Source organism: Nelumbo lutea, chromosome 4, assembly GCF_056320005.1.
Source record: "Nelumbo lutea isolate HS-2025 chromosome 4, American lotus-T2T, whole genome shotgun sequence".
Taxonomy (NCBI): domain Eukaryota; kingdom Viridiplantae; phylum Streptophyta; class Magnoliopsida; order Proteales; family Nelumbonaceae; genus Nelumbo; species Nelumbo lutea.
Window position 1 is genome coordinate 94,160,110 of NC_142687.1, and position 22,026 is coordinate 94,182,135.

Here is a 22,026-nt window from a genome sequence, read left to right on the forward strand (position 1 = left end):
CACGGACTCACGGTCAGTTCAGCTTCCATGGTTATGCATGCTTAAAGCCTTAAACGCCCATGTTCTAACACGCAGTTTAGATCTTTTGCAAATGTTGCTCAAGCCTGAACCAAAGTGATCAAAATTCCACTGCAACTTAAGAAATGAAGTCCACTGAATTTGTGAAGCCACTTAATTGGAAGTTCGAACGACCATTTTAATGGAATGAGAGATCCACAGAGTGGACCGTGCCTTGGTATCTCTGAAACAAATATCAAATCAGGAGGGGTCTGCATTAAACCAAGCCCGGTTTATATTGCTAATGGATCAATTGGCTTTGTCTCAAAAACTAATCCACATGACTGAGTTTCATATTAAAAGTCTGGCTCACCCTGATTTAAGTTTAAAACTTTTCTCTGTTGATGATGAGCTCCAACCAAAGTTATTACCATAGACAAAGTTATCACAAGGAAGAGTAGTGGCGCTGACGCAATCAGGACTCAGGAGTATTAAATGTTAGTCTAAATGTGCAGTAATTTATTCTAGATACAGCTCACAAAATCACTCAAATAATCCAAAGTAAACTACTTTAAGCAGATGCAATTCTGTGGAATAGAACCAAAAAAAAGTGTAAATAAACTATGAAGTCAGACCACTCAACATTAAAAGTTGATCGGAAACTTGTTTGGGGGGATAAAAACAAAGGACAAGCTCCCTCCTGAACTAAAGAGGAGAAGATCTGTGTTTGAGGAAAAGCATCTGTTACAATTAAATCGATCATCAGATGTACATACAGACAAATTACTGTGGAAGAGTTCAGAAAAAAGACTTCTTACTGTGTCCAAACAGGATACAAATATTTCATAAACCAGTTGCCATCTACTTCTGGATCAAATGAGAACTAGAACCTCATTTCGAAAACAAAAGTACCTTTCAGGTTCCAAATCTTCATGTGGAAAGCATGGAACAATGGAGTGAAGACAAGGGACAAACTGCATTTCCTGAATGAAGCTGAAAAAATTTGCCCTTTGTGCAATATCAATAGATAAACATGGCAACATATCTTTTTTTTCAATGCCATTATGCAAAAGCAATATGGCTAACATAACAGCCCAAATTGGAATTAACCCAGATGAACTTGAAAACATGCACTTAAGTCAGTTTGTCTCAAAAAGGATAAAATCCGAGCTAGCAAACCAGCCTCCTGACATCAAACAAACTTATTGATGTAACCGTTTCTGGTCAAGTACCATTTTTTTTTGTGATGTACCAATTTTTTGGCTAAGTACCTCGTCATTTGACCTGCTCCCAGATGGCCTATGACTCAGAGGATGATGGAGCTCCCTGGTGGCGAACTGCCTGGTGATGAGCTACTTGGTGGCGAACTCCCTGGTGGTGAGCTACCTGGTGACGAGCTCCCTGGTGGAGAGCTACCTGGTGACAAGCTCCCTGGTGGAGAGCTACTTGGTGACGAGCTCCCTGGTGGTGAGCTACCTGGTGACGAGCTCCTTGGTGGAGAGCTACTTGGTGATGAGCTCCCTGGTGGAGAGCTACCTGGTGACAAGCTCCCTGGTGGAGAGCTACTTGGTGATGAGCTCCCTGGTGGTGAGCTACCTGGTGACGAGCTCTTTGGTGGAGAGCTACTTGGTAATGAGCTCCCTGGTGGAGAGCTACCTGGTGACGAGCTCCCTGGTGGTGAGCTACTTGGTGACGAGCTCCCTGGTGGAGAGCTACCTAGTGACGAACTCCCTGGTGGAGAGCTACCTGGTGATGAGCTCCCTGGTAGAGAGCTACCTGGTGACGAGCTCCCTGGTGGAGAGCTCCCTTGACCTGCACCTAGGTGGCCTATAACTCAGAGGATGGTGGAGCTCCCTGGTGTAGCGCAACCCAACTGCCCTCTGCATGAGGTGATCTCCTCTCCTTTGTAAGCGAAGGGAGCTAAGGGACCTGCGATAACTCCATCTTCTCCTCCTCTTTATAGGCGGCGGGAGCTGAGGAACTTGTGAGAACTGAACCAGGGGGCTTGGGGGTATTTACCCAGCGGCGACTCTCCGATGCCTAAGTTAGCACTCTAATTGTCGAGAGCTTGAAGATGATATTAGAGGAATGAGAGAGCCAGAGAGCAGGGATTACCTCCATTTTTTCATTCTCTCCCCCTTGTCTTTGGGGGTCGAAGTCCTTATATAGTGGTGTCCTGTCAAATCAGGCGTAACAGCCTCTGTCAAGTTAGGCGTAACTGCCTTTGTCTCTCTACTGCAACCGTTACTGCCAGAGCTGAGGTGGCGGGTGTAGGCGACTGCTGCAAAGTACGGCTCTGCCAATCAAGGGACAACTCTCAGGACTGACAGGCATGGCGCCGCCTAGCGAGAGACGTGGGCGCAAGCCTCCGGATCTGTCAGGTACGGTTGTCAGGTAGGAGATCTTCCCGCGATACGTCAAGCTGCCCCTAAGTGTTGAACTACCTACGCCGAGCTACCTGTAAGTGCCGAGCTGCCCCTAAGTGGCGAGCTCTTCGTAAGACGCCAGGATACCTGCGGAGTGGCCAGCTGCCTATGCCGAGCTGCCCCTACCTATACCGAGCTCCCCGAGCTATGTCGAGCTGCCCGAGGTGCCCAATTGTCAAGAAGCTGCACTTGGTTTGCATGAGGTGCCAGGTGTCACAATTTCACTGGAGGGCCAAATCTGCCCTCATCACTTATGTTGCAAAATTCTTTATATTATTTAGACTCATATGGGACATTTGTAATGCAATAATCCATCAACAAAGTATGCTGGATCCCATACAACTGGTGGAGAAAGCGGCTTCTTTCCTGGGCTATACGGACTACCACAAACAAGAAGAAAAAAGAGTGACAAACACCCATCAGAGCTTCATCAACCACTCGTAATTTACAGCCTCAGAAATGACAGGACAAGTTGGAATAAGTTATGTCATTCTAACACAGGATCAATCTATTATACGTGCAGAAAGTCTGTAGAATAAGGGCTTCATCAACCACTCGTAATTTACAGCCTCAGAAAAGCTATATCACTGAAAATCAAGACAGTGACCCTTCTGTCTGACTCCCAAGGTATTGTGAACAGCATAAATGATGAGTAGGAAGGAGCTGACTGGCAAATAGTACACCTTAAGGAAGAGATTTTGAGCTTACAAAGTGCTTTTAATTATATCTTCATAAAATATGTTAGCAGAACTTCCAATATAGCTGAACTGCTCATGAACTAGCCTATAATGCCTGTAAATATAATATAACTATCCAAAATGTGGAACTTGGCTCATCATCATCTATGAACCGTTTATCGAATCAATGAACCTTTGTTATGTTTTTTAGAGAAAAAAAGGGGGGAGGGAGATTTTATGAGATTGCACAAATATGGCAACAACAATTAAAACAACTCAACAAGGCAAAAAAAACTGAGTTGTTCAAGCTGTTTATGATATTCATTGGACTCATTTGGGACCAAAGTGAGAATTTTTTGTTACAACCCAATCAATTGTTGGAACAAGCAAGATTATATCAGTGGAAGAACATGTCTGACCAATCCACACAGGGTAGCTGTTTGGAAGTAAATTCTCAGCGAAGTGCACACACGCACACACAGTTTTTGTAGATGGATGCTGTGATCCTGACACTGGAAATGCAGCAATAGCAATTATAATTTTCAATGAACTCAGTAACATCGACCATGCATGTATCAGAACATCAATGTAGGTCCTATGGATCTAGAGAAGCAGAATGATGATCACTGATCATGGATTTACATGAAGCAGGGTTGAAGAATTTGAAGACTATTCTCATCTTTTCTTATGCAGAGTCTGTTGTGGATTTTGTAAAAAATCAAATTGGATCGAAGGCCGACTAATATTGGATGAGATCCGGACTTATTGACAGTAGGTAGGATTGTCAATGGTACCCAATCATTGGAGTCCGAGCTCAAAATCCGATACAAATAAACTGGAAATGGGCTAAAAAAATGAATAATCTATAACTGAATTGGACCTGGATCCATCCCAATCTGATCCCATGAAGATCCAACTCTAACAGTTTTAATAAGTGTGTGAATATGTCTATATAGAAACAACATATCTTTATTAATAAGTTGGTTTAAATATCATATTTGTATTGAAAGTTCATAAGCTCAAATCTCATGTAAGTTAATTTTGTTTATTTTTATTAATAAAATATAATATTTTGGTCTTTTTTGGTTTAAGTTACTAATGATGTGCAGTGCTCGAATCTGATCCAAGTCCAATCAACAGTCTTTTAAAAAAGAAGAAAATTTTATTAATAATTAAAAGGAGGGAGGCAAGAGACCTTACCCTTGAAACAAAATTAGGAGCTAGAGCTCAATACAAAGGAGAGACTAAAAATAATAGAAACAAAAGTAATTTAAGAATAATGAGGTGCTAACCTTTGTTTATTTTAAAAGATCTATGAACATTTCCTAACTAAGATGTTCCTTAGGTTTTCTTGGACTTAGAGTTCTTTTTCTTCTTGCTTTCCACTATCACCCAATCCTGATTTGAACCATTTGTCTCCTTGCAAGAGTGGCCATATGAACTGGGGTCATTACACCTACATTTTCTAGAACACCCTCAGCTCTGCAACAATGAGATCTACTATAAAGAAAGTGGACATTATTATGGATTTCAATCTCCTGATCGTCACGATCCCATTGATTAACCCTTGGCCAAGGAAAATACGGCCTTTCATCATCACACCATTTGCTTGTGTTGTCTTCGTCATCTCTTTGATTCCGTGATAGAAAGTGGTTGATTACCTTCCCTTATTTGGTTTTCTTGTTCCTTTTCTGTGTCCCTATTGGAATTTTGTCGAATACCTTTTGTACCAACCTCTGGTTCCATTTCACATTATATCAAGACTTGCATAGATGTACTCTTATTTTCACCATTATTCACCTTGTATAACAAGTCGATCCTTAAGAGATATCGTCCAGGAATTTACCAGTAAATCTTGACTCTCATTCTTCCATCAGAATTTGAATAACTAAATCTGGTACAATAGTAGTAAGTTGATCTCATTGAACACCTCCATCTTTCACAACTTCAACTTCATCTAGATCCAAATTGGTATTACTGGTAGGAACCACTGGGGCTATATCCATCTTCAATGGAGTTAGATCTGTTTGGACTAGATGATGGGTATGTTAAAGATCTACTTAACTATTGATCGATTGATTTCCATCTTCTTTGGTTCAACAAACTTCATAACTTTGGTGGTTAGAGTCATTTTCTCTCCCTTAAGCATCTTTCCTTCCTTCTTGATCCTCTTACAGTGTTCATCTTGATCATGGCTATGTACAGGTAAGTCGAACAGTCACAAGATCAACCATCAGAACTCTCCCTGCGACCTAGGCAATGGAACGAATAAACCGATCATTGTAGAGATTAACCAGAAATTATGGGAAATGGATCCAAATGGGAACTACAGAAGGTTCCAAAACCAACTTCAAGACGGTTTATATATAAAAGAAGGTTCAAAGAAAGGGGGAAAGAAAATTGATACATTAGTTTATGAGCTTGAGCCCTAGAATTGATATCTTTAGAAGTTCGAGTTATGCCTTGAGGAAGGTAGTGTCATCAAGTTGGTATAGTTAACACTATAATTTGTATACCTGATCCTAGAGGGGTCGAAGGCTTATCATATGTGATTTGTAATTACAAAGTGTTCGGATGCAATCAGCTCCTGTGAAATTTAGTCAAGTGAATGGTCTAGTTAGTGCTAGAGAAGTCCAATCATGTAGATGGTCTGATCAACACTGAATAGTCTGATCCTATGGATGGTGTAACCAACATAAGAGAACACTGGTGATTCTATTATTCAATGAATAACAGAGTGAACATTCTATGGTGCATATCACACCGTATTGGCCAATAAGGACTGATATGCACCGATATGCATAGACATGCATGCAACTCCTATTAAAATACGAGAAATGCATTGCAAAGTCTACTAGTAGACCCCCCCACCCCCACCAATAAAGCGCGTCCTGGATTTGGCATTCATCCCACCTGTACGGTGGGGTTAAGAATTTTGAGATGGGTTGAACAATCATTCTCCCATTAAAATATGCAATTGACCGTCTAACACAATTCAAACCCAGGTCTTAACCCATTTAGCGCTTGACATTTTAATCCAGTGGACCAGCTTTTAATTTGTGATGATAAATGAAATAAAATAAATTTTATTAATTTTTTATTGTAAATATGCAATCTGAAGAAATATCATATGTTTATGCACATAAATTCTAAATTAAAATTAAAATGAATAATATTAAAAATTAGTATTTTATAAATGTTAATGAAATAAAAAATCTATGAAAATATTAATAATAGAATATGATGATGCACATTTCGGCAGCTCCTAGCTAGTAGGTGATTCGGATGCCTATGCATCTCCCCCCAAGAGTTGAAGGCAAGGACTTTATATAGGCATTGTTTGGCGTGAGAATCACGCAACACGTCCGGGATCTCCGGGAGGATGTGCCTAATTGCTTTGAAATCCTTGGAGGTGGTCGTGAACGTATGCCAATCTTTGCACCTTACTCAGTTTCTCCCAAAACATTCGGTGTGAGAGTTGATTTCCAAGAGACTCGGGAGTGATGGGATGCATGCAGAAATTGACGGCGAGCACGTCTCGTAGGTCGCCACCTGAACCTTAGTCAAATCGGCAAGCCCTCAAGGGAGGTCGCTCCCCATGTCGAGGTCGCTTCAACCGATATTGACAAGGTACCATAGGTCAGCCCTGGACGAGGTGCTGCTAGCCGCCCTAAGTCGTGGACGAGGTCGTTGGCTAGGTTTCTACCAAGTCGGCGGTGGAGGCAGGTCGCCAGGTCGGCGCCAGAGGCAGGTTGTAGGTCGACGACAGTGTTAGGTCGCTAGTTGGGACTCCATCATTTTGGCAAAGGCAAGTTGTCGACTACGTGGTTTTGGGTGTCATACAGTTGTTCCGAAATGCCATGTGTATGATGTTTGTGGAGGGTAGATCAAATTTTCATCTTTATTTGTGAACAAAGGAAAAGGAAGAAAACTTGTATCAAAGATGTTTTGAAAATTTAAAGAATAATGAATGGTAAAATAGACATTTCAATCTCCTATTTTCAAGAAAAAAAAAACACTTAGGAGTATTTTACGCTATCTTGCAAATAATAGGCTACAGAATTAATCAATTTTGCAAAACTCAAAGTAGTTTAAGTATTTTATCCCCAAGGTTATACAGGTTGAATGACTATTGTATTGCTGCATTTTATGCTTAAACATGTTGAAGAAAAATAAATAAAAAGATGAAAGAAAACTGCCTAAAATGATGAACCACGTACCAGAAAATTTGATACAATTATGTTTTTAACCTATTATTCTGATCCCTATGAATTGAAATTGTATCTCTTTTTTCCTATTTTTTAAAATTCATGATAATTAAAAAGTAGAAAATGAAGGCTCAACCTAATAAAGCAAAAATCAAGAAAGTAAAGACCAAAAAAAATGATATGGGCTCAACCTAATTTCTATCAAAAGAGAGCTAAACCCAACAAAATGCAGGCCCATTAAAACCAACCCAAACACAAAGAAAATGAAGGCTTAAACCGAGCCAACTGCAACAGAATCTAATTTATTTCTTTACCTATTAGAGACTCTTTATCCATATACATATATGGGCATATCTCTAGAGACCTAGATGAACAAGTATGTATCATGATCTAGACTATTAATGAATATGTATGCCATGCCGATTCATATTGATTAATTTGTATGAATATCAATTCTAAAATCTAAAAACAAATTTACAACGTGCCAAGAACCAGATTTGAACGGGTGACAAGAGGATTATCCCGGATCTACACCGAGGTATTGACGGTGATTCTCAAATATCACAGAACAGAACGTGATACGATGAGATAGAATGCAATAGAAACAAAGACAAAACTCTCCCACTTGGGGAGATGTTAGGCGGACGCCCCTCCCTAGTGCAATGATAGTAATCAGCCTAGGTCATGGACCTTCTTGGTCACCCATTAACCCCGTCCAGGTAAGTATAATTGATCACCCATCTTTCACTTTATTTATAGCTCAATCCTTCCTCTGCTATTGTCTTCTTTAGTCGATGTGGGACAATGTTCCAACTCAGAGTCACTCCTTGCAGTATTTAGTGTTCACACGCTACATGTAAAAGGTCGTTTTGCAGTCCACAGATGCCGAAGTTCAGATGGAGCCTCTCAGGCTCTCAGGTGGTTATTTAATCTATTGTGTCATGTTTTTTACATTAAATCCAAAGATAAATTTATAGATTAAAAGAAGAACAACCATACAAAGAATTCAACACAGAGAAAAGATGACTGGAAAACCATCCCCTCCCGACCTCAGAACAACCTTGAATCACAGTGAAGTGAGCAATACTATTACGGGCCTATTTGGTTTGTGGGAATAGGAGTTTCGGAATGGGAATCGGAATGGCCCATTTTATTTCAAATGTTTGGTTGGGTGGAAATGGAATTCTAATTCTCATTCCTGGTGGGATGACAATTCCCCATTTGAGAGATTGAACATTCCCTCCCCTTCCTTGGGAACGAAATCTCATTCCAGTTTATTCCAATTTTCATTTGAATTCCTGTCCCTTCATTCCAGTTTATTCCAATTTTGATTTCAATTCCTGCCCCTCCTCTCTTAAAAATGAAATCTTATTTCAGCTTATTCTAATTTTCATTTCAATTCTTGTCTCAAACAAACAGGGAATAAATCATTCTGATTCCAATTTTAGAAGATTTTGATTCCATTTTCAACTATGAACCAAACGAACCCTATCGGCTCACAAGTACAAGATCTGCGGCGAAGTTCTGTTAGAGCTTCTCATCCGGTTATTTAATTCCTTGTTCTGAGATTGTTCAAAGGAGGTGAAACACCGTTCCCCAACCTCAGAACAAGGTCGAGTTTGAAAGAAAGTGAGCCACTGGATTATAATATCATCAACACAAAAAACCAGATCTTATAGAGATAAGCTGTACCATACCTGATGTCCTAAATCACAACTCTTTTTAGGACCGTGAAAGATTTAAACAATGAATTGGTGGGGCGCGCCAGGCCCGTGCAGTAGTGCAACGCATGGACGACGCGCGAGAACCCCAGTAGCAAGCTACCGTTGTGGGCCTTCCCCATACAAAAATAAATTTAATATCATGTGGACCAATGGCCCACGTATCAGATATTAAACTGATAAGAACAGATACTACACTTGATCTTAGCCAAAAGGCCGAGAAAGGTATGAATTTTTTAGAATCTTCCATCGCATTTTATAGTCCACGCTATCTCTTCTGTTCTTCTCAACAGCCGATGTGGGATTAAAGTCCTCCTTTCCTTCCCCGCCATTCATTAGTTCAAGATCACGCTGGTGTAGTCATCTATGAATCAACCGCCCAGCGCCCAGCGGTCGTTTGGTCCAAGACCCACCACTCTCTTGCCTGTTCAAAAAGCCTTCGCCTGAGCTTTTAAGGGTCCGTCCCGAGAATGCTTCAAGAATTATCTGAGTGTGTTCATCAAAGAATTATCTGGGTTGGCCAGTTCAGCTTCCATGGTTATGCTTAAATAGCCGTGTTCATATCATGATTTTCCAACAGTTGGACTGTTCAGCCCAGAATAATTCAGGCAACCGGTTCAATTTTCACCCTTGAGTCACTTTTTTACCAAAAAGACCGTTGATTTGGTCAATAATCTGTTGATTCGGGTGGTCGGATGTCAATTCGTTTGATCCAACTAATAATTTTTCCCTTTTTTTTGTTTTAATTAATTTTTTATTTTTAAATTGCAATATACCATCTATTTGGACCAGATGATCAAATCACTAACCTAGAAACTGGGGGCCAAAATGATTTTGATTTCGCATTGGTTTTTAAAACATTGGTTCATATTTGCGCTTTACATCTTTTGGATATTTTGCTTAAAGATGAACCATGGTGATCAAAATTCAACAACAAACTTTTAACTCTATTGAATTTGCGAAGCTTTTGACTTCTGCATTTGGCATTCCTTATTTTAAGGACTTATCTACTGTTAAAAATTCAGTATTCATGGGGGCATTTAAACTGCAAAAAGGATATAAGTCCTTAAAATGAGGAATGTCAAATGCAGCCTAAGAAGCTTTTTCTTTGGAACCACCAATTTACCGAACACCTTCATGGAATTGGAATGGGAGATCCACAGAGTGGACTATCATATGTATTTCAAAGTTCAAACAATTTATTAAACTAGGAATGACCCACGTACTAAGTACCAAGACCATTAATCTGAATTATTTCAAAATTTTAAATTATTTATATTAGACTTTTAGGTTAAGCTTTTTATTTGATTTAAGAGACTTACCATGTTTTATCTAGAGAATGGTCCCATATTAAGGGGAAACTATAATATCATTTAATTTAAAATTTACCATTTAACTAATTTTAGAAAAATTAACATGGGTCTTACGGCCTTTGTAATTAGCAATCTATTTTGACCTACTTTGTTTGGAAATCACTATTAATTTATGTTGTTTTTAATATGATTTAAGAGATTAAATGAGGTCTTATTTGTAAGAAATAGCCCATTTTAATTTGTATCCACTATTTATTTGATAATTTTATTTTTAAAAGCTAAATTAGTTTACACTCCCCAAAAAAAGTTAAATCTATTTTGCAACTAATAAACTATTTAATCTAAAAGAATGAAACTACCATTTGTATAAATTGTTTAGTCATTTTTATCAATTTTATTTATTTTTATTTTTATCCATTTAATATTTTGAATATTTTTAAGTTAAATTATTTGTTTAATCGTTACTTTTGAAATGGTTGTGTTTGAATAAAATTCATACTACCATAATATTTGAAGTGACCACTTTTTAGGGATTAGGATATTGCCTATGTGAATTTTAAGAGAGTGGAGTTATTACTTTTTTTGTGAGTGAATAGACTTTTTTAAGAGTTAGAGTTTAACCTTGGGTGAGTCGGATCGGGTCGGGTCAGGTCGGTTGAGGGTCAATCCAAGTCTAACCCTAAGATGCAAACTTTAGGGTTTGTCTGATTCAAAACCAAAGTCAAGCCTGAATTTACCAATTTGAGCTTAACCCAACAAGTTGGGCTTGATTAGTAAGTTGATTGAGTTTGAAAGGCTTCATGAACTTTTTTTTTTTTGTATACTCATATTTTATTGGGCTTTAGAGCCCAACTTAGAAGTACAATGGTATGTATAAATTTCAATTACGATTGTATGTATACATATGTTTTATACATACATACATATTTGTATGTATTTGTTTGAACGGGCTTGGATAAGAAAAGCGAAACCATCTCAGGATTCAACTTAAGCCTAACCCAAGTTTAGATCAGGCCCTTTTTTTTTTTTATTTAGGCCTAATCCAAAAAGCCTGGAAAATCAGATCCGACCCATAAAAAACTCGGACTGGGTTAGGTTGGACCAGTCCAAGTTTCAGCTCTAGTACTTTTGCACCCCCGGTAGGATTGATCGTTTCTGCCCGGGTCCATATAACCTAGCCCGACCCCACCCATGAGGCCATGATGATCCCTAACCCCAACATACAGACTTATATCTAGCTAGCAATTTTTAGCTGCATACATAAATTAGGTGGAACGCCAATGCTCGTGTGGAACCATATTCGTTCGGGATAGCAGTGTCCCTTAATGCTGTGTCATTCTTCATTGGTGGTCCAAAATAAGGCTGTCAACAGGTTGGACCTGATCGAATTAGAGTGGATTCATGTTCAACATGATTCATTCAACACCTTCCAAATTCAATATTGTCCAATCTAATAATGGTATAGCCAAATCAAATTATCAGTTCAAAAGTCGAATCAAATCTTTCAAATCTTGGAGTTCAGTTTCATTCGGATAAAGATAAAAGAAAGCAGCAAAACATTGATGCTACATGATGAGGGCAGATTTGGCCCTCCAATGAAATTGTGACACGTGTCATCTCGTGATAATTAGGAAAATACCTAGCCAACAAGCTTACAAAGTTGGTAACCCACCTGGGCACCAGTCTGGCTGGCCTAGCGCGACCGGCGCGGCGCGTGCGCAGCCTACGCGAACTGCGCACGGCACGCGCGACCTGCGCGGCCTGCGCGAACTGCGCTCGGCCTAGTGCGCCTCCTACGTGAACTGCGCACGGCCTGCGCGAGCTACGTGCGGCGTGCGACCTGGCCGACCTGGACCAGCCTAGCGCATGATCCAGCCAAGGCGCCCACCGACAAACCTAGCCTAGACACTGACCCGCCGACTAACACAGGCGCCAGCTTGACGACCTGGTCTAGACACTGACCCGCCGACTGACACAGGCGCCAGCTTGACGACCTGGTCTAGACACTGACCCGCCGACTGACACAGGTGCCGACCTGACGACCTGGCCTAGACACCGACCTGGCCACCTAACACAAGCGCCAGCCTGACGACCTCGAGGAGTTCACCACCGTACCTCGGTTCTGACAGGATGCGACGAGTCTTACCGTTTGGAGGCTTTTCACCCACCTAACCCGCAAGGACTCCGGTATATAAAGACCTCACCCCCCAAAGGGGAGGGGGGGGGGGGGAAGGGAAGTAACCCCTGCTCTCTAGCTCTCTCATATTATCTTCAAAGCTCTCTACAATAAGAGTGCTAACTTAAGCGTCGAAGAGCCCCCACCGGGAAAATACCCCCGGGACCTCTAATTCAATTCTCGCAGGTCCTTCAGCTCCCGCCACCTACAAAGAGGAGGAAAATATGGAGTTCTCGCAGGTCTCTCAGCTCCCACCGCCTACAAAGAGGAAGAAAAGATGGAGTTATCGCAGGTCTCTCAGCTCTCGCCGCCTACAAAGAGGAGGAAAAGATGGAGTTCTCGCAGGTCTCTCAGCTCCCGCCACCTACAAAGAGGAGGAAAAGATGGAGTTCTCACAGGTCTCTCAGCTCCCGCCACCTACAAAGAGGAGGAAAAGATGAAGTTCTCGCATGTCCCTCAGCTCCCGCAAGCTACAAAGGAAAGAAGACCACCTCATGTTGAGGGCAGTCGGATTGCGCCGCACCAGGGGGCTCCAGCATTCTCTAAGTCATCGGCCGCATAGTAGGCAGTTTGCCACTGAGCAGATCGCCACTGGGAAGTTCACCACTGAGCAGCTCCCCACCGGGCAGTTCACCACCAGGCAGTTCACCACCGAGCAGCTCGCCACCGGGCAGTTCGCCACCAGGCAATTCGCCACCAAGCAGTTCGTCACCAGGCAGTTCGCCACCAAGCAGTTCACCACCAGGCAGTTCGCCACCAAGCAGTTCGCCACCAGGCAGCTCGCCACCAGACAGTTCACCACCGGGCAGTTCGCCACCAGGCAGTTTGCCCCCAGGCAGTTCTCCACCGAGCAGTTCGCCAGTAGGCAGTTCACTACCAAGTAGCTCATCACTAAGGCACGCCACCACCGGGTGAAATAACGAGGTACTTAGCCAAAAAATTTTACATCACAAAACATTGGTACGTGGCCGAAAACGGTTACATCAATTGGCGCTGTCTGTGGGAACACGCTACAAAAAGCTAAGTTCTCATCCTACAAAAGCTAAGTTCTCATCTTGCCAAAACTAAGTCCTCACTGTTTAGAAATTGAAGCTATCGCTTTATAGTTTACATTTTTTATGAACTCAGAGACTATGCAGGGAGCTAACGGACTAAGTAGCTCTACCAACCTTACTTTCAATTCAGATAATGATACATCAGTCCTCTCCACAAGGTCCCCCCTACAAAGATGAGTTCTTCGTGGCTTCCGCGGGAGTTGGCGGCCAACTAACTACACAGGCGCCCTTACTGGTGGAGCCTTCCAAGGCTCCCGTGTGAGCTGGCAACCTAAAGTTAGTAGTGCTGCCCCCGAAGGTCGAGCCCCTAGTAGTTTCTTGTAGGAGTAGGTGACCGACATTACGAAGCTGATGTAGGCCAAGCCTACGGGCCACATTACTACCTAAGACCCGGTCACCTCTCCGGCACGGGCAAAGTTAGAAAAGAGTAGACCACTGGTCACTCCCAAAGCGTACGGGCTACATTACCACTAAAGACCCGGTCGCCTCTCCGGCTCGGGCAAAAGTCAAAGAAGAGTAGACTACGAGTCGCTCCCAAAGCCTACGGGCCACACTAGTAATTGGATCAGCACTTACTAGCTCATCGACTTACGGGCCAAAAGAAATCTACTCCCTTCGCTGAGTTACTATCAGCTCGGGAGTGGGGGGCTATTGATGAGGGCAGATTTGGCCCTCCAGTGAAATTGTGACACGTGGCACCTCGTGACAAATAGGAAAACACCCAGCCAACAAACTTATGAAGTTGGTGACCCACCCGAGCACCAGTCTGGCCGGCTTGGCGCGACTTGCGTGCGGCCTGACGCGTGCCTGCGTGACCTGCGCGAACTGCGCTCGGCCTAGTGTGCCTCCTGCGTGAACTGCGCACGGCTTGCGCGAGCTGCGTGTGGCGTGTGGCCTGCGCGACCTGGCCAACCTGGACCAGTCTAGCGCATGATCCGGCCAAGGCGCCCACCGACAAACCTGGCCTAGACAATGACCCGCCGACTGACATAGGTGCCAGCTTGACGACCTGGTCTAGACACTGACCCACCGACTGACACAGGCGCCGACCTGACGACCTGGCCTAGACACCGACCTGGCCGCCTGACACAAGCGCCAGCCTGACGACCTCGAGGAGTTCACCACCGTACCCTGGTTCTAACAGGATGCGACGAGTCTTACCGTTTGGAGGCTTTTCACCCACCTAACCCGCAAGGACTCTGGTGTATAAAGACCTCACCCCCCAAAGGGGAGCGGGGGGGGAGGGGGGGAAGGGAAGTAACCCCTGTTCTCTAGCTCTCTCATATTATCTTCAAAGCTCTCTACAATAAGAGTGCTAACTTAAGCGTCGGAGAGCCCCCACCGGGAAAATACCCCCGGGACCTCTGATTCAGTTCTCGTAGGTCCTTCAGCTCCCGCCGCCTACAAAGAGGAGGAAAAGATGGAGTTCTCGCAGGTCTCTCAGCTCCCGCCTCCTACAAAGAGGAGGAAAAGATGGAGTTCTCGCAGGTCTCTCAACTCCCGCCGCCTACAAAGAGGATGAAAAGATGGAGTTCTCGCAGGTCTCTCAGCTCCCACCACCTACAAAGAGGAGGAAAAGATGAAGTTCTCGTAGGTCCCTCAGCTCCCGTAGCCTACAAAGGAAAGAAGACCACCTCATGCTGAGGGCAGTCGGATTGCACCGCACTAGGGGGCTCCAGCATTCTCTAAGTCATCGGCCACCTAATAGGCAGATCGCCACCGGGTAGTTCGCCACCAGGCAGATCGCCACCGGGCAGCTCGCCACCGGGCAGTTTGCCACCAGGCAGTTCGCCACCGAGCAGCTCGCCACCGGGCAGTTCGCTACCAGGCAGTTCGCCACCAAGCAGTTCGCCACCAGGCAGTTCGCCACCAAGCAGTTCGCCACCAGGCAGCTCGCCACCAAGCAATTCGCCACCAGGCAGCTCGCCACTAGGCAGTTTGCCACCAGACAGTTCGCCACCGGACAATTCGCCACTAGGCAGTTTGCCCCCAAGCAGTTCTCCACCGAGCAGTTCGCCAGTAGGCAGTTCACTACCAAGTAGCTCATCACTAAGGCGCGCCACCACCGGGTCAAATAATGAGGTACTTAGCCAAAAAATTTTACATCACAAAACATTGGTACATGGCCGAAAACGATTACATCACTACATGCTTAAAGAATATCAGCCATGTTTACTTGATTTCAAAGATAAAAAAGAAGTAAGAAGAAGAAAATTAGAAAAATAAAAGGAAACCACCATCTTACAAGTTTTGTGATGGTGTATACATAAGAATTTTTTTATTTTCATTAATAAAATATAATATTTTGGCCTTTTTTATCTAAATTATTGATTCTCCCACCTCACAAGTTTGTTACTGTGGGGATATATGTGTTATAGGCGGAGATTTTATAACATAAAATGAAAAAAAAAAACAAATAAGAATTTGTGAGGTAGGGCATACCATAATTTTCACAATTATTTATTAAGAATGCGCAAAGCTTGAATCTGATCCAAGTCCAATCAACAGTCAGTCCAAATAATAAGATTTGACTGATCCAATCTGAACCTAACTCTTTGAGCGCAACCCAATTCACCCGCAACATTTGGATGAACTGGGCTTAGATTTTGAGTTTAGAAGGTAAAGACTTGGGTGAGATGTGTTTAGACGCAGGATGAGTTTGGAAGGCTCAAAGGATATGAGCCCAAGTCAATTTGAGCCTAACAAACTGAGTTCAAATCAGCCCCCCACAAGATTGTCCCTCACAATGTCCCATATCACATTCATGTCATGTATTGGGAACATTTTCCAATGATAACATCATTTTTTGACATTATCATCCAGAGATGTTTCCAATACACGACGGAGATATGATGTGGGAAACTGTGTGGGACAATCTTATGGGGGCTGATTTGATCTCTACCAAACCTACCATATGTCTACTCCATATATATCATGTACACAAGTGGAGAGATATATGCACAATATGGTATTTATTGTGGATAGAAAACATTGGAAGTCCACTTCACAATTTTTTTTACATGCTATATTATACATAGATGGAAGATATTCTTACACTAAATTAAGTATATCTACAATATGGGCATGATTAAGGCTGCATTTGGCATTCCTTATTTTAATGACTTATCTCCTTTTTGCAATTAAAATGTCCATATGAATGTTCAGTTTTTAATTGCAAAAATGAGATAAGTCCTTAAAATAAGGAATGCTAAATACAGCCTAAGCCAGGCTATACGCATTAAAATAAAGAAAATAAGTCAGGCTATACTGATGCATAAAATGATAAACATGTAACACACATATTTCATCTTTTACCATTCTGTTCAGTTTAGTGTTATGGACACTTATCTTTTTTCTGATCTGCCTTGTCTCTTCTAGGAACACAGATTCTGTCCTCACAAAATCCATCCTTTTAAGTCTTTGCAGTTGTGCACTGAAAATATTTCCATATTTGTATAATTTTATTTATGGGGCGATGTTCTTCTCAATGCATGGCTACAAAGGTTGTGAGGACGATGTGGGTTCAGATTTTGTGAGGATAAAATCCAAATTCCTCTTCTAACCCTTTAACTTTTAATGTATCACCTTTTTATTTACCTAATGGTCTTCTATGCTAAATGAGAATATAAAGAAATCATCATCTTTTAAGCCTTGTCTAATATAGGGCTGATTACGTGAATCCTATTTCAATATTTCCTTCTGTTTGCCAGCAACTACCATCGTTGAGTTATGAGCGCCTGAATCATTTCTTTTTGCTTTCATCCAAATCCTTTTGGGTCAGCCGCTAATTCTTCTAACTCTTCATCTTGTAAACAGATCAAATTAAATTAGAAAAAAAAATAGAAGATTCAAACTCAAACCCATCAGCCCACATTGGCCCAACCAAGCCCACCAAAGCCTTAAATCAGCTTGAGTTGTGTCAGGTTTAGCTTGAATCAGGCTTTGGTTGGTAATCTCTAGGACCAGGTCCTAGGGTTGGGCCTAAATAAGCCTTAAAACTGATAAAGAGACCCCACTCAAGTTGCACCCCTAGCTGCATTTGCCAAGAAATACAAACAAGAGTTCATACTTATCATCCCATTTTTCCCTTTCATTTTCTTACTTCCTAAAACTCTTATAAGTCTTATTTCCTATCACTCTTGGTTCATAGAAATAACCTTACAACCTACTGTATCTATTCAAAGCTTCTAACATCATTTATAGCCGCACATCTCAAACATGATTATCATCTCAAAAGAAAACAAAGGTGGATACCAGACTTATAGATATTATCTTCACAGTCTATTACCACGTTCCTTACCAACAACGGAGAGCCCGCAAGTATATGAGTTCGATCCTGTACCTCTATATATAGTTGGAGGAACACCGATTGACCATCCAACATCACTTGGCCTTAGATTTGAAGATTATTGTAGCTTGTAGGCCACGGACCTCAGAAATGGGAATTCTTATTCATTTTTCCTACTCACTCTCTACCCGTCATGAATTATAACCATACATCTCTATTATAATTTGAGAGATGTGTGGCTGCAATTCATGACAGGTAGAGAGTGGACAGAAAAAATAAATAGAAAATCTAGGTTTTAGACCTCACAGTGAAGGCTATAAGAAGAGGGGTTGACAGTTGAAATTTCAGCATCAATCTCACGAAATAATTGACACGGCCCAATATGGGAGGGACATAATATTGCACCGCCGAATGTATTCCAAATTATCCAAGCCAAAGATGAGAAAGGCTCATGAAGATTGGCCCCATGATCTTATTTTCTTTGGCTTTAATGAACTTTTTTTGTTTCAACCATCCAAATAAAAACGATTACTCGTTGTCGAGGCAATCTCATCATGCTGATATGCGATGCAAAATTACAAATGATGGCTTGAGGTGGGATACATTCGGTGACAGATTAAAATGGGACAAATTTCACTTATCGTCAACATTCGATTGCCATCGTTTTCCACGTTTAATCATATGTTTCCGACCTCGTTTTCGTTTTTATTTTCCATTATACCAGTGAAGAATGGGGTCCTGACGGCAAACAATGTCTCAATGGACAATGATCGAATAGGAGCCAGGAAGAAATGACATACCATTTTTTGTTTGATAAAAAATAAGAGAAACTGAAACTCGGTGAAATTTAATTTTCTTTCAAACCAAACACAGCATTGAGGAGAATTAACATTAAAGAAAGAATCCATACAAGATTTTGGCAATTATAAACTATTAAATAACCCCTACCTATTTTGGCATAAAATAACTAAATATTGAAAAAAAAAAAAACTGAAATTAACATGTTCATAGATAGAAATTAAACAAAGTTAAAATAGTTGTAAGTTGCAACCACCAATCCAATTAGGCCAAATTAAGATCAAGGTTTTAAAAATTGACCGACAAATGGAATTATTGCTATCAAAATTTGTAATAAGAATGAAACAGGGAATTTTCTAGACATCTCAGTTGAGAGGGTTTGGCTGATAAGGTGTCACCCACAAAGCACCTTGGCTGCTGAAAGGGTGTCACTTTGGCTATTACGGAGCACTTGTGATGGGAAGAGTATGTCAGAGACCCCAAGGTGATATCCCAAGAGTGTGGACTATGAGTTGAAGAGCTTAATGAGGTATGTAATGAAGTGAGATGTGCCGAGGTGGAAGAGAGTATAGGAGTGTATGAGTCATACCTTCTACCACTTTGCCTATTTATAGATGGGGTGGCCATTGAATGTCAAATTGAAGAGCTTTGTAACATTTTCTTGTGTTGAATGTACAACTCTCACAAATAGGCAAGGTGGTAGAAGGTATTATACTCCTACACTCTCTCCCACCTTGACACGAGACCAAATCAGCTCCCCACAAGATTGCCTCCCACAACATCTCATAGCACATTCCTGTCGTGTATTGGAAACATCTCCCGATGATAAACTCATAATGATGATATCATCATCAGAAGATGCTCTCAATACACAGTGGAGATATACTGTGGGATGTTATAGGGGAAAATCTTGTAGGGGCTGATTTGAACTCCCTTGACACATCTCACTTTATAACATGTCTCACTAAGCTCTTCAGTTCATTTTCTCTAATTTTAGCATTACTAATTTGATTTTCAAAGTCCATACCCTTGGGATATATCTAGGTTGAATGGTTCATCATTTAGTAAGATTCTGATTGAAATTGTGAACGGTTTTGAAATTGTCATATACAATGGTTCAACCTTTATCGGTTTATGAATCTTTATGAATTAATTCATGAACACTTGGATTCACTAGTAAATCACGGATTGTGAGTTGAACATGAACCCATTACTATTATGAATTTGGCAACTATGTATTAATGAAAGGGGTGTTGGATAACATAGTTGATTTTGTTTTTGAAAACAAAAACAACTGACACATCAACAAAAACATGAATCAATAACTATTTTGTTGATGTGACGGTTGTTTTTCTTATAGTGATATTGGTTGGAGAGTTAGGAGTAGGTAATGAATTGGTTTTGGGTTGGACCCTATCCAAATCAAAATCAATTTAGACAGATTGGACGATCCAAATAAGATGCATTGAATTGAACCAGTCCAGATTTAAAGGTCCAAAGTATTTATTAGATTGGATTAGACCAGATCCGTAATGAGTTTATAGTGAATTGGGTTTATAGTGGATTGAACCAGATCCGCAATGGGTTTATAGTGAATTGAGTTGGATTGGACCAATATTTGGTCCATTGATAAAAGATAAGAATACATGTATCAATGGACCAGGTTTTAATTAGAATCAATCTAAATTAAAACTAATTTGAACAGATTGGAAGGTCCAAATATTGAATTGAACCAGTGCAAAGTGGTCTAAAGTATTAATTGGATTGGATTGAATATGAACCATTTATAATGGACTCATATTGGATCAAATCCAGTCCAATTAACACCCTTGATTAGGAGGCGTGGACTACATACAAACCTTAACTTTTGGTGGCAATTTTTCATATGGTGACCACTACAATTCATGTTCCTACACTTGTCAGCATGATATTTTACCCCAATACACCAACTATGTACTAATGTAACCAAAGTGATAAATATTTCAAAGCACCGACATGTTGTACCCTTAGGTGGATAGACGATCACACTCGTGGCATATGGAATATGACAGAAAACCAACAATTTGTTGGATGGTTACTCTGATGAAAACTGTACCTGATCAGAGGATGCTTATATTCATGATCATGCAAATAGGATTAGAGATCTACTCTCACCATTGATTTCATGGCTCACATATGCCCAAATTGGAAGAACAGTGAATGTGTCTTTTCATGTGGCCATCCGGATGATTACATCAGGTTATATGGATACATGTAAAACCAAAGGTGAGAGAGTACATCTCTATCTCTACTTCTACTTGCCACATCCATCAGAGAGAGAGAGAGAGAGTAGGGTTAACATTCTTCAGTGAATATTTTGCATGAGCATGTATGTATCAACTTTGCACCCCGGTCAGACCGGTTCTGTCATGTCTCGAAAAAGTAAGGTACTAGTGATTTATTGATAACCATAGAGTCATTTGTTTTGTAGCAAGGAAGAAGGAAATATTGCCATCAAGGCATCAATCAAGACTTGTCCTAAGGTAATGTTTCATTATTCACTATTTTGGCAAGGCTCAAGTGCAAGCTGGTGTCGGGTCAACTAGTTGATGGGACCGATATAACTGCATTCTTGGCTGTAGTTGGGGAGGTCTGTTGAACCGATTACAAACTGCCTCATAAATTGTCTCTTTTACCTGCTCATGCATTGCACCGTAAAAGATAAATATGTTGATATTTGATATACTACTACTCAAATAAAATTATGGGTTCATTTGGTTTGCGGGATTAGGGGTCCGGAATTGGATTCTGATTTCAACCATTTAGTTAGGTGGAATTGGAATCCCATTCTCATGTGGAATGATTTTCACCCATTTTACAGAATGACCATTATTCTTCTTCCTCTTCCTTGGAAATGAGAGTTAGTTCTATTTGATTCTGATTCTTATTCTAATTTTAGTTTTTGGAGGAATATATCATTCCTATTCCAATACGATAAATTTCGATTTTGATTCTAATACCAGTTGCAACCCAAATGAATCCTTAATTTAGCTGAAATGTAAGAAGGAAATGGGAGGGGGTAAAATATAAGTGAAATATCAATAAGGATTGTAGGCTTTTTAAGGCATTTGGGGGAAGGGGGCATGACCCCCTCCACCAGCTGAAGTGGCTGAACTGATTGGCTTATTGTTTTCTCTTTCAGTGAATAAAGTCTTCAAAAAGTTGGATTGATTATAATTAATAAGTCATTCGTTCATCCACTTCAGCTGTTAGCGATTAAACGACCCTTAAGTGGTTGCAAATACACAGAAGACTTGCTGCCAACATTGGTCCCTTAATTGAAAAACTAATAAAAGTTTTTGAGGTGGATTGAACTATAAATTTTCCT

General features: G+C 41.1%; 1 non-coding gene and 1 pseudogene across 1 annotated transcript; both read right to left on the reverse strand.

Moving 5' to 3' along the window:
- Window positions 1-7,903: 7,903 nt before the first annotated feature.
- LOC148861907 (U1 spliceosomal RNA) lies at window positions 7,904-8,035 on the reverse strand (annotated as a pseudogene).
- A 1,027-nt stretch (window positions 8,036-9,062) lies between these two features.
- On the reverse strand, window positions 9,063-9,258 carry LOC148861908 (U2 spliceosomal RNA). The gene has a single exon (XR_016095142.1). It is a non-coding gene; the product is annotated as a U2 spliceosomal RNA (small nuclear RNA).
- Between the last annotated feature and the right edge of the window lie 12,768 nt (window positions 9,259-22,026).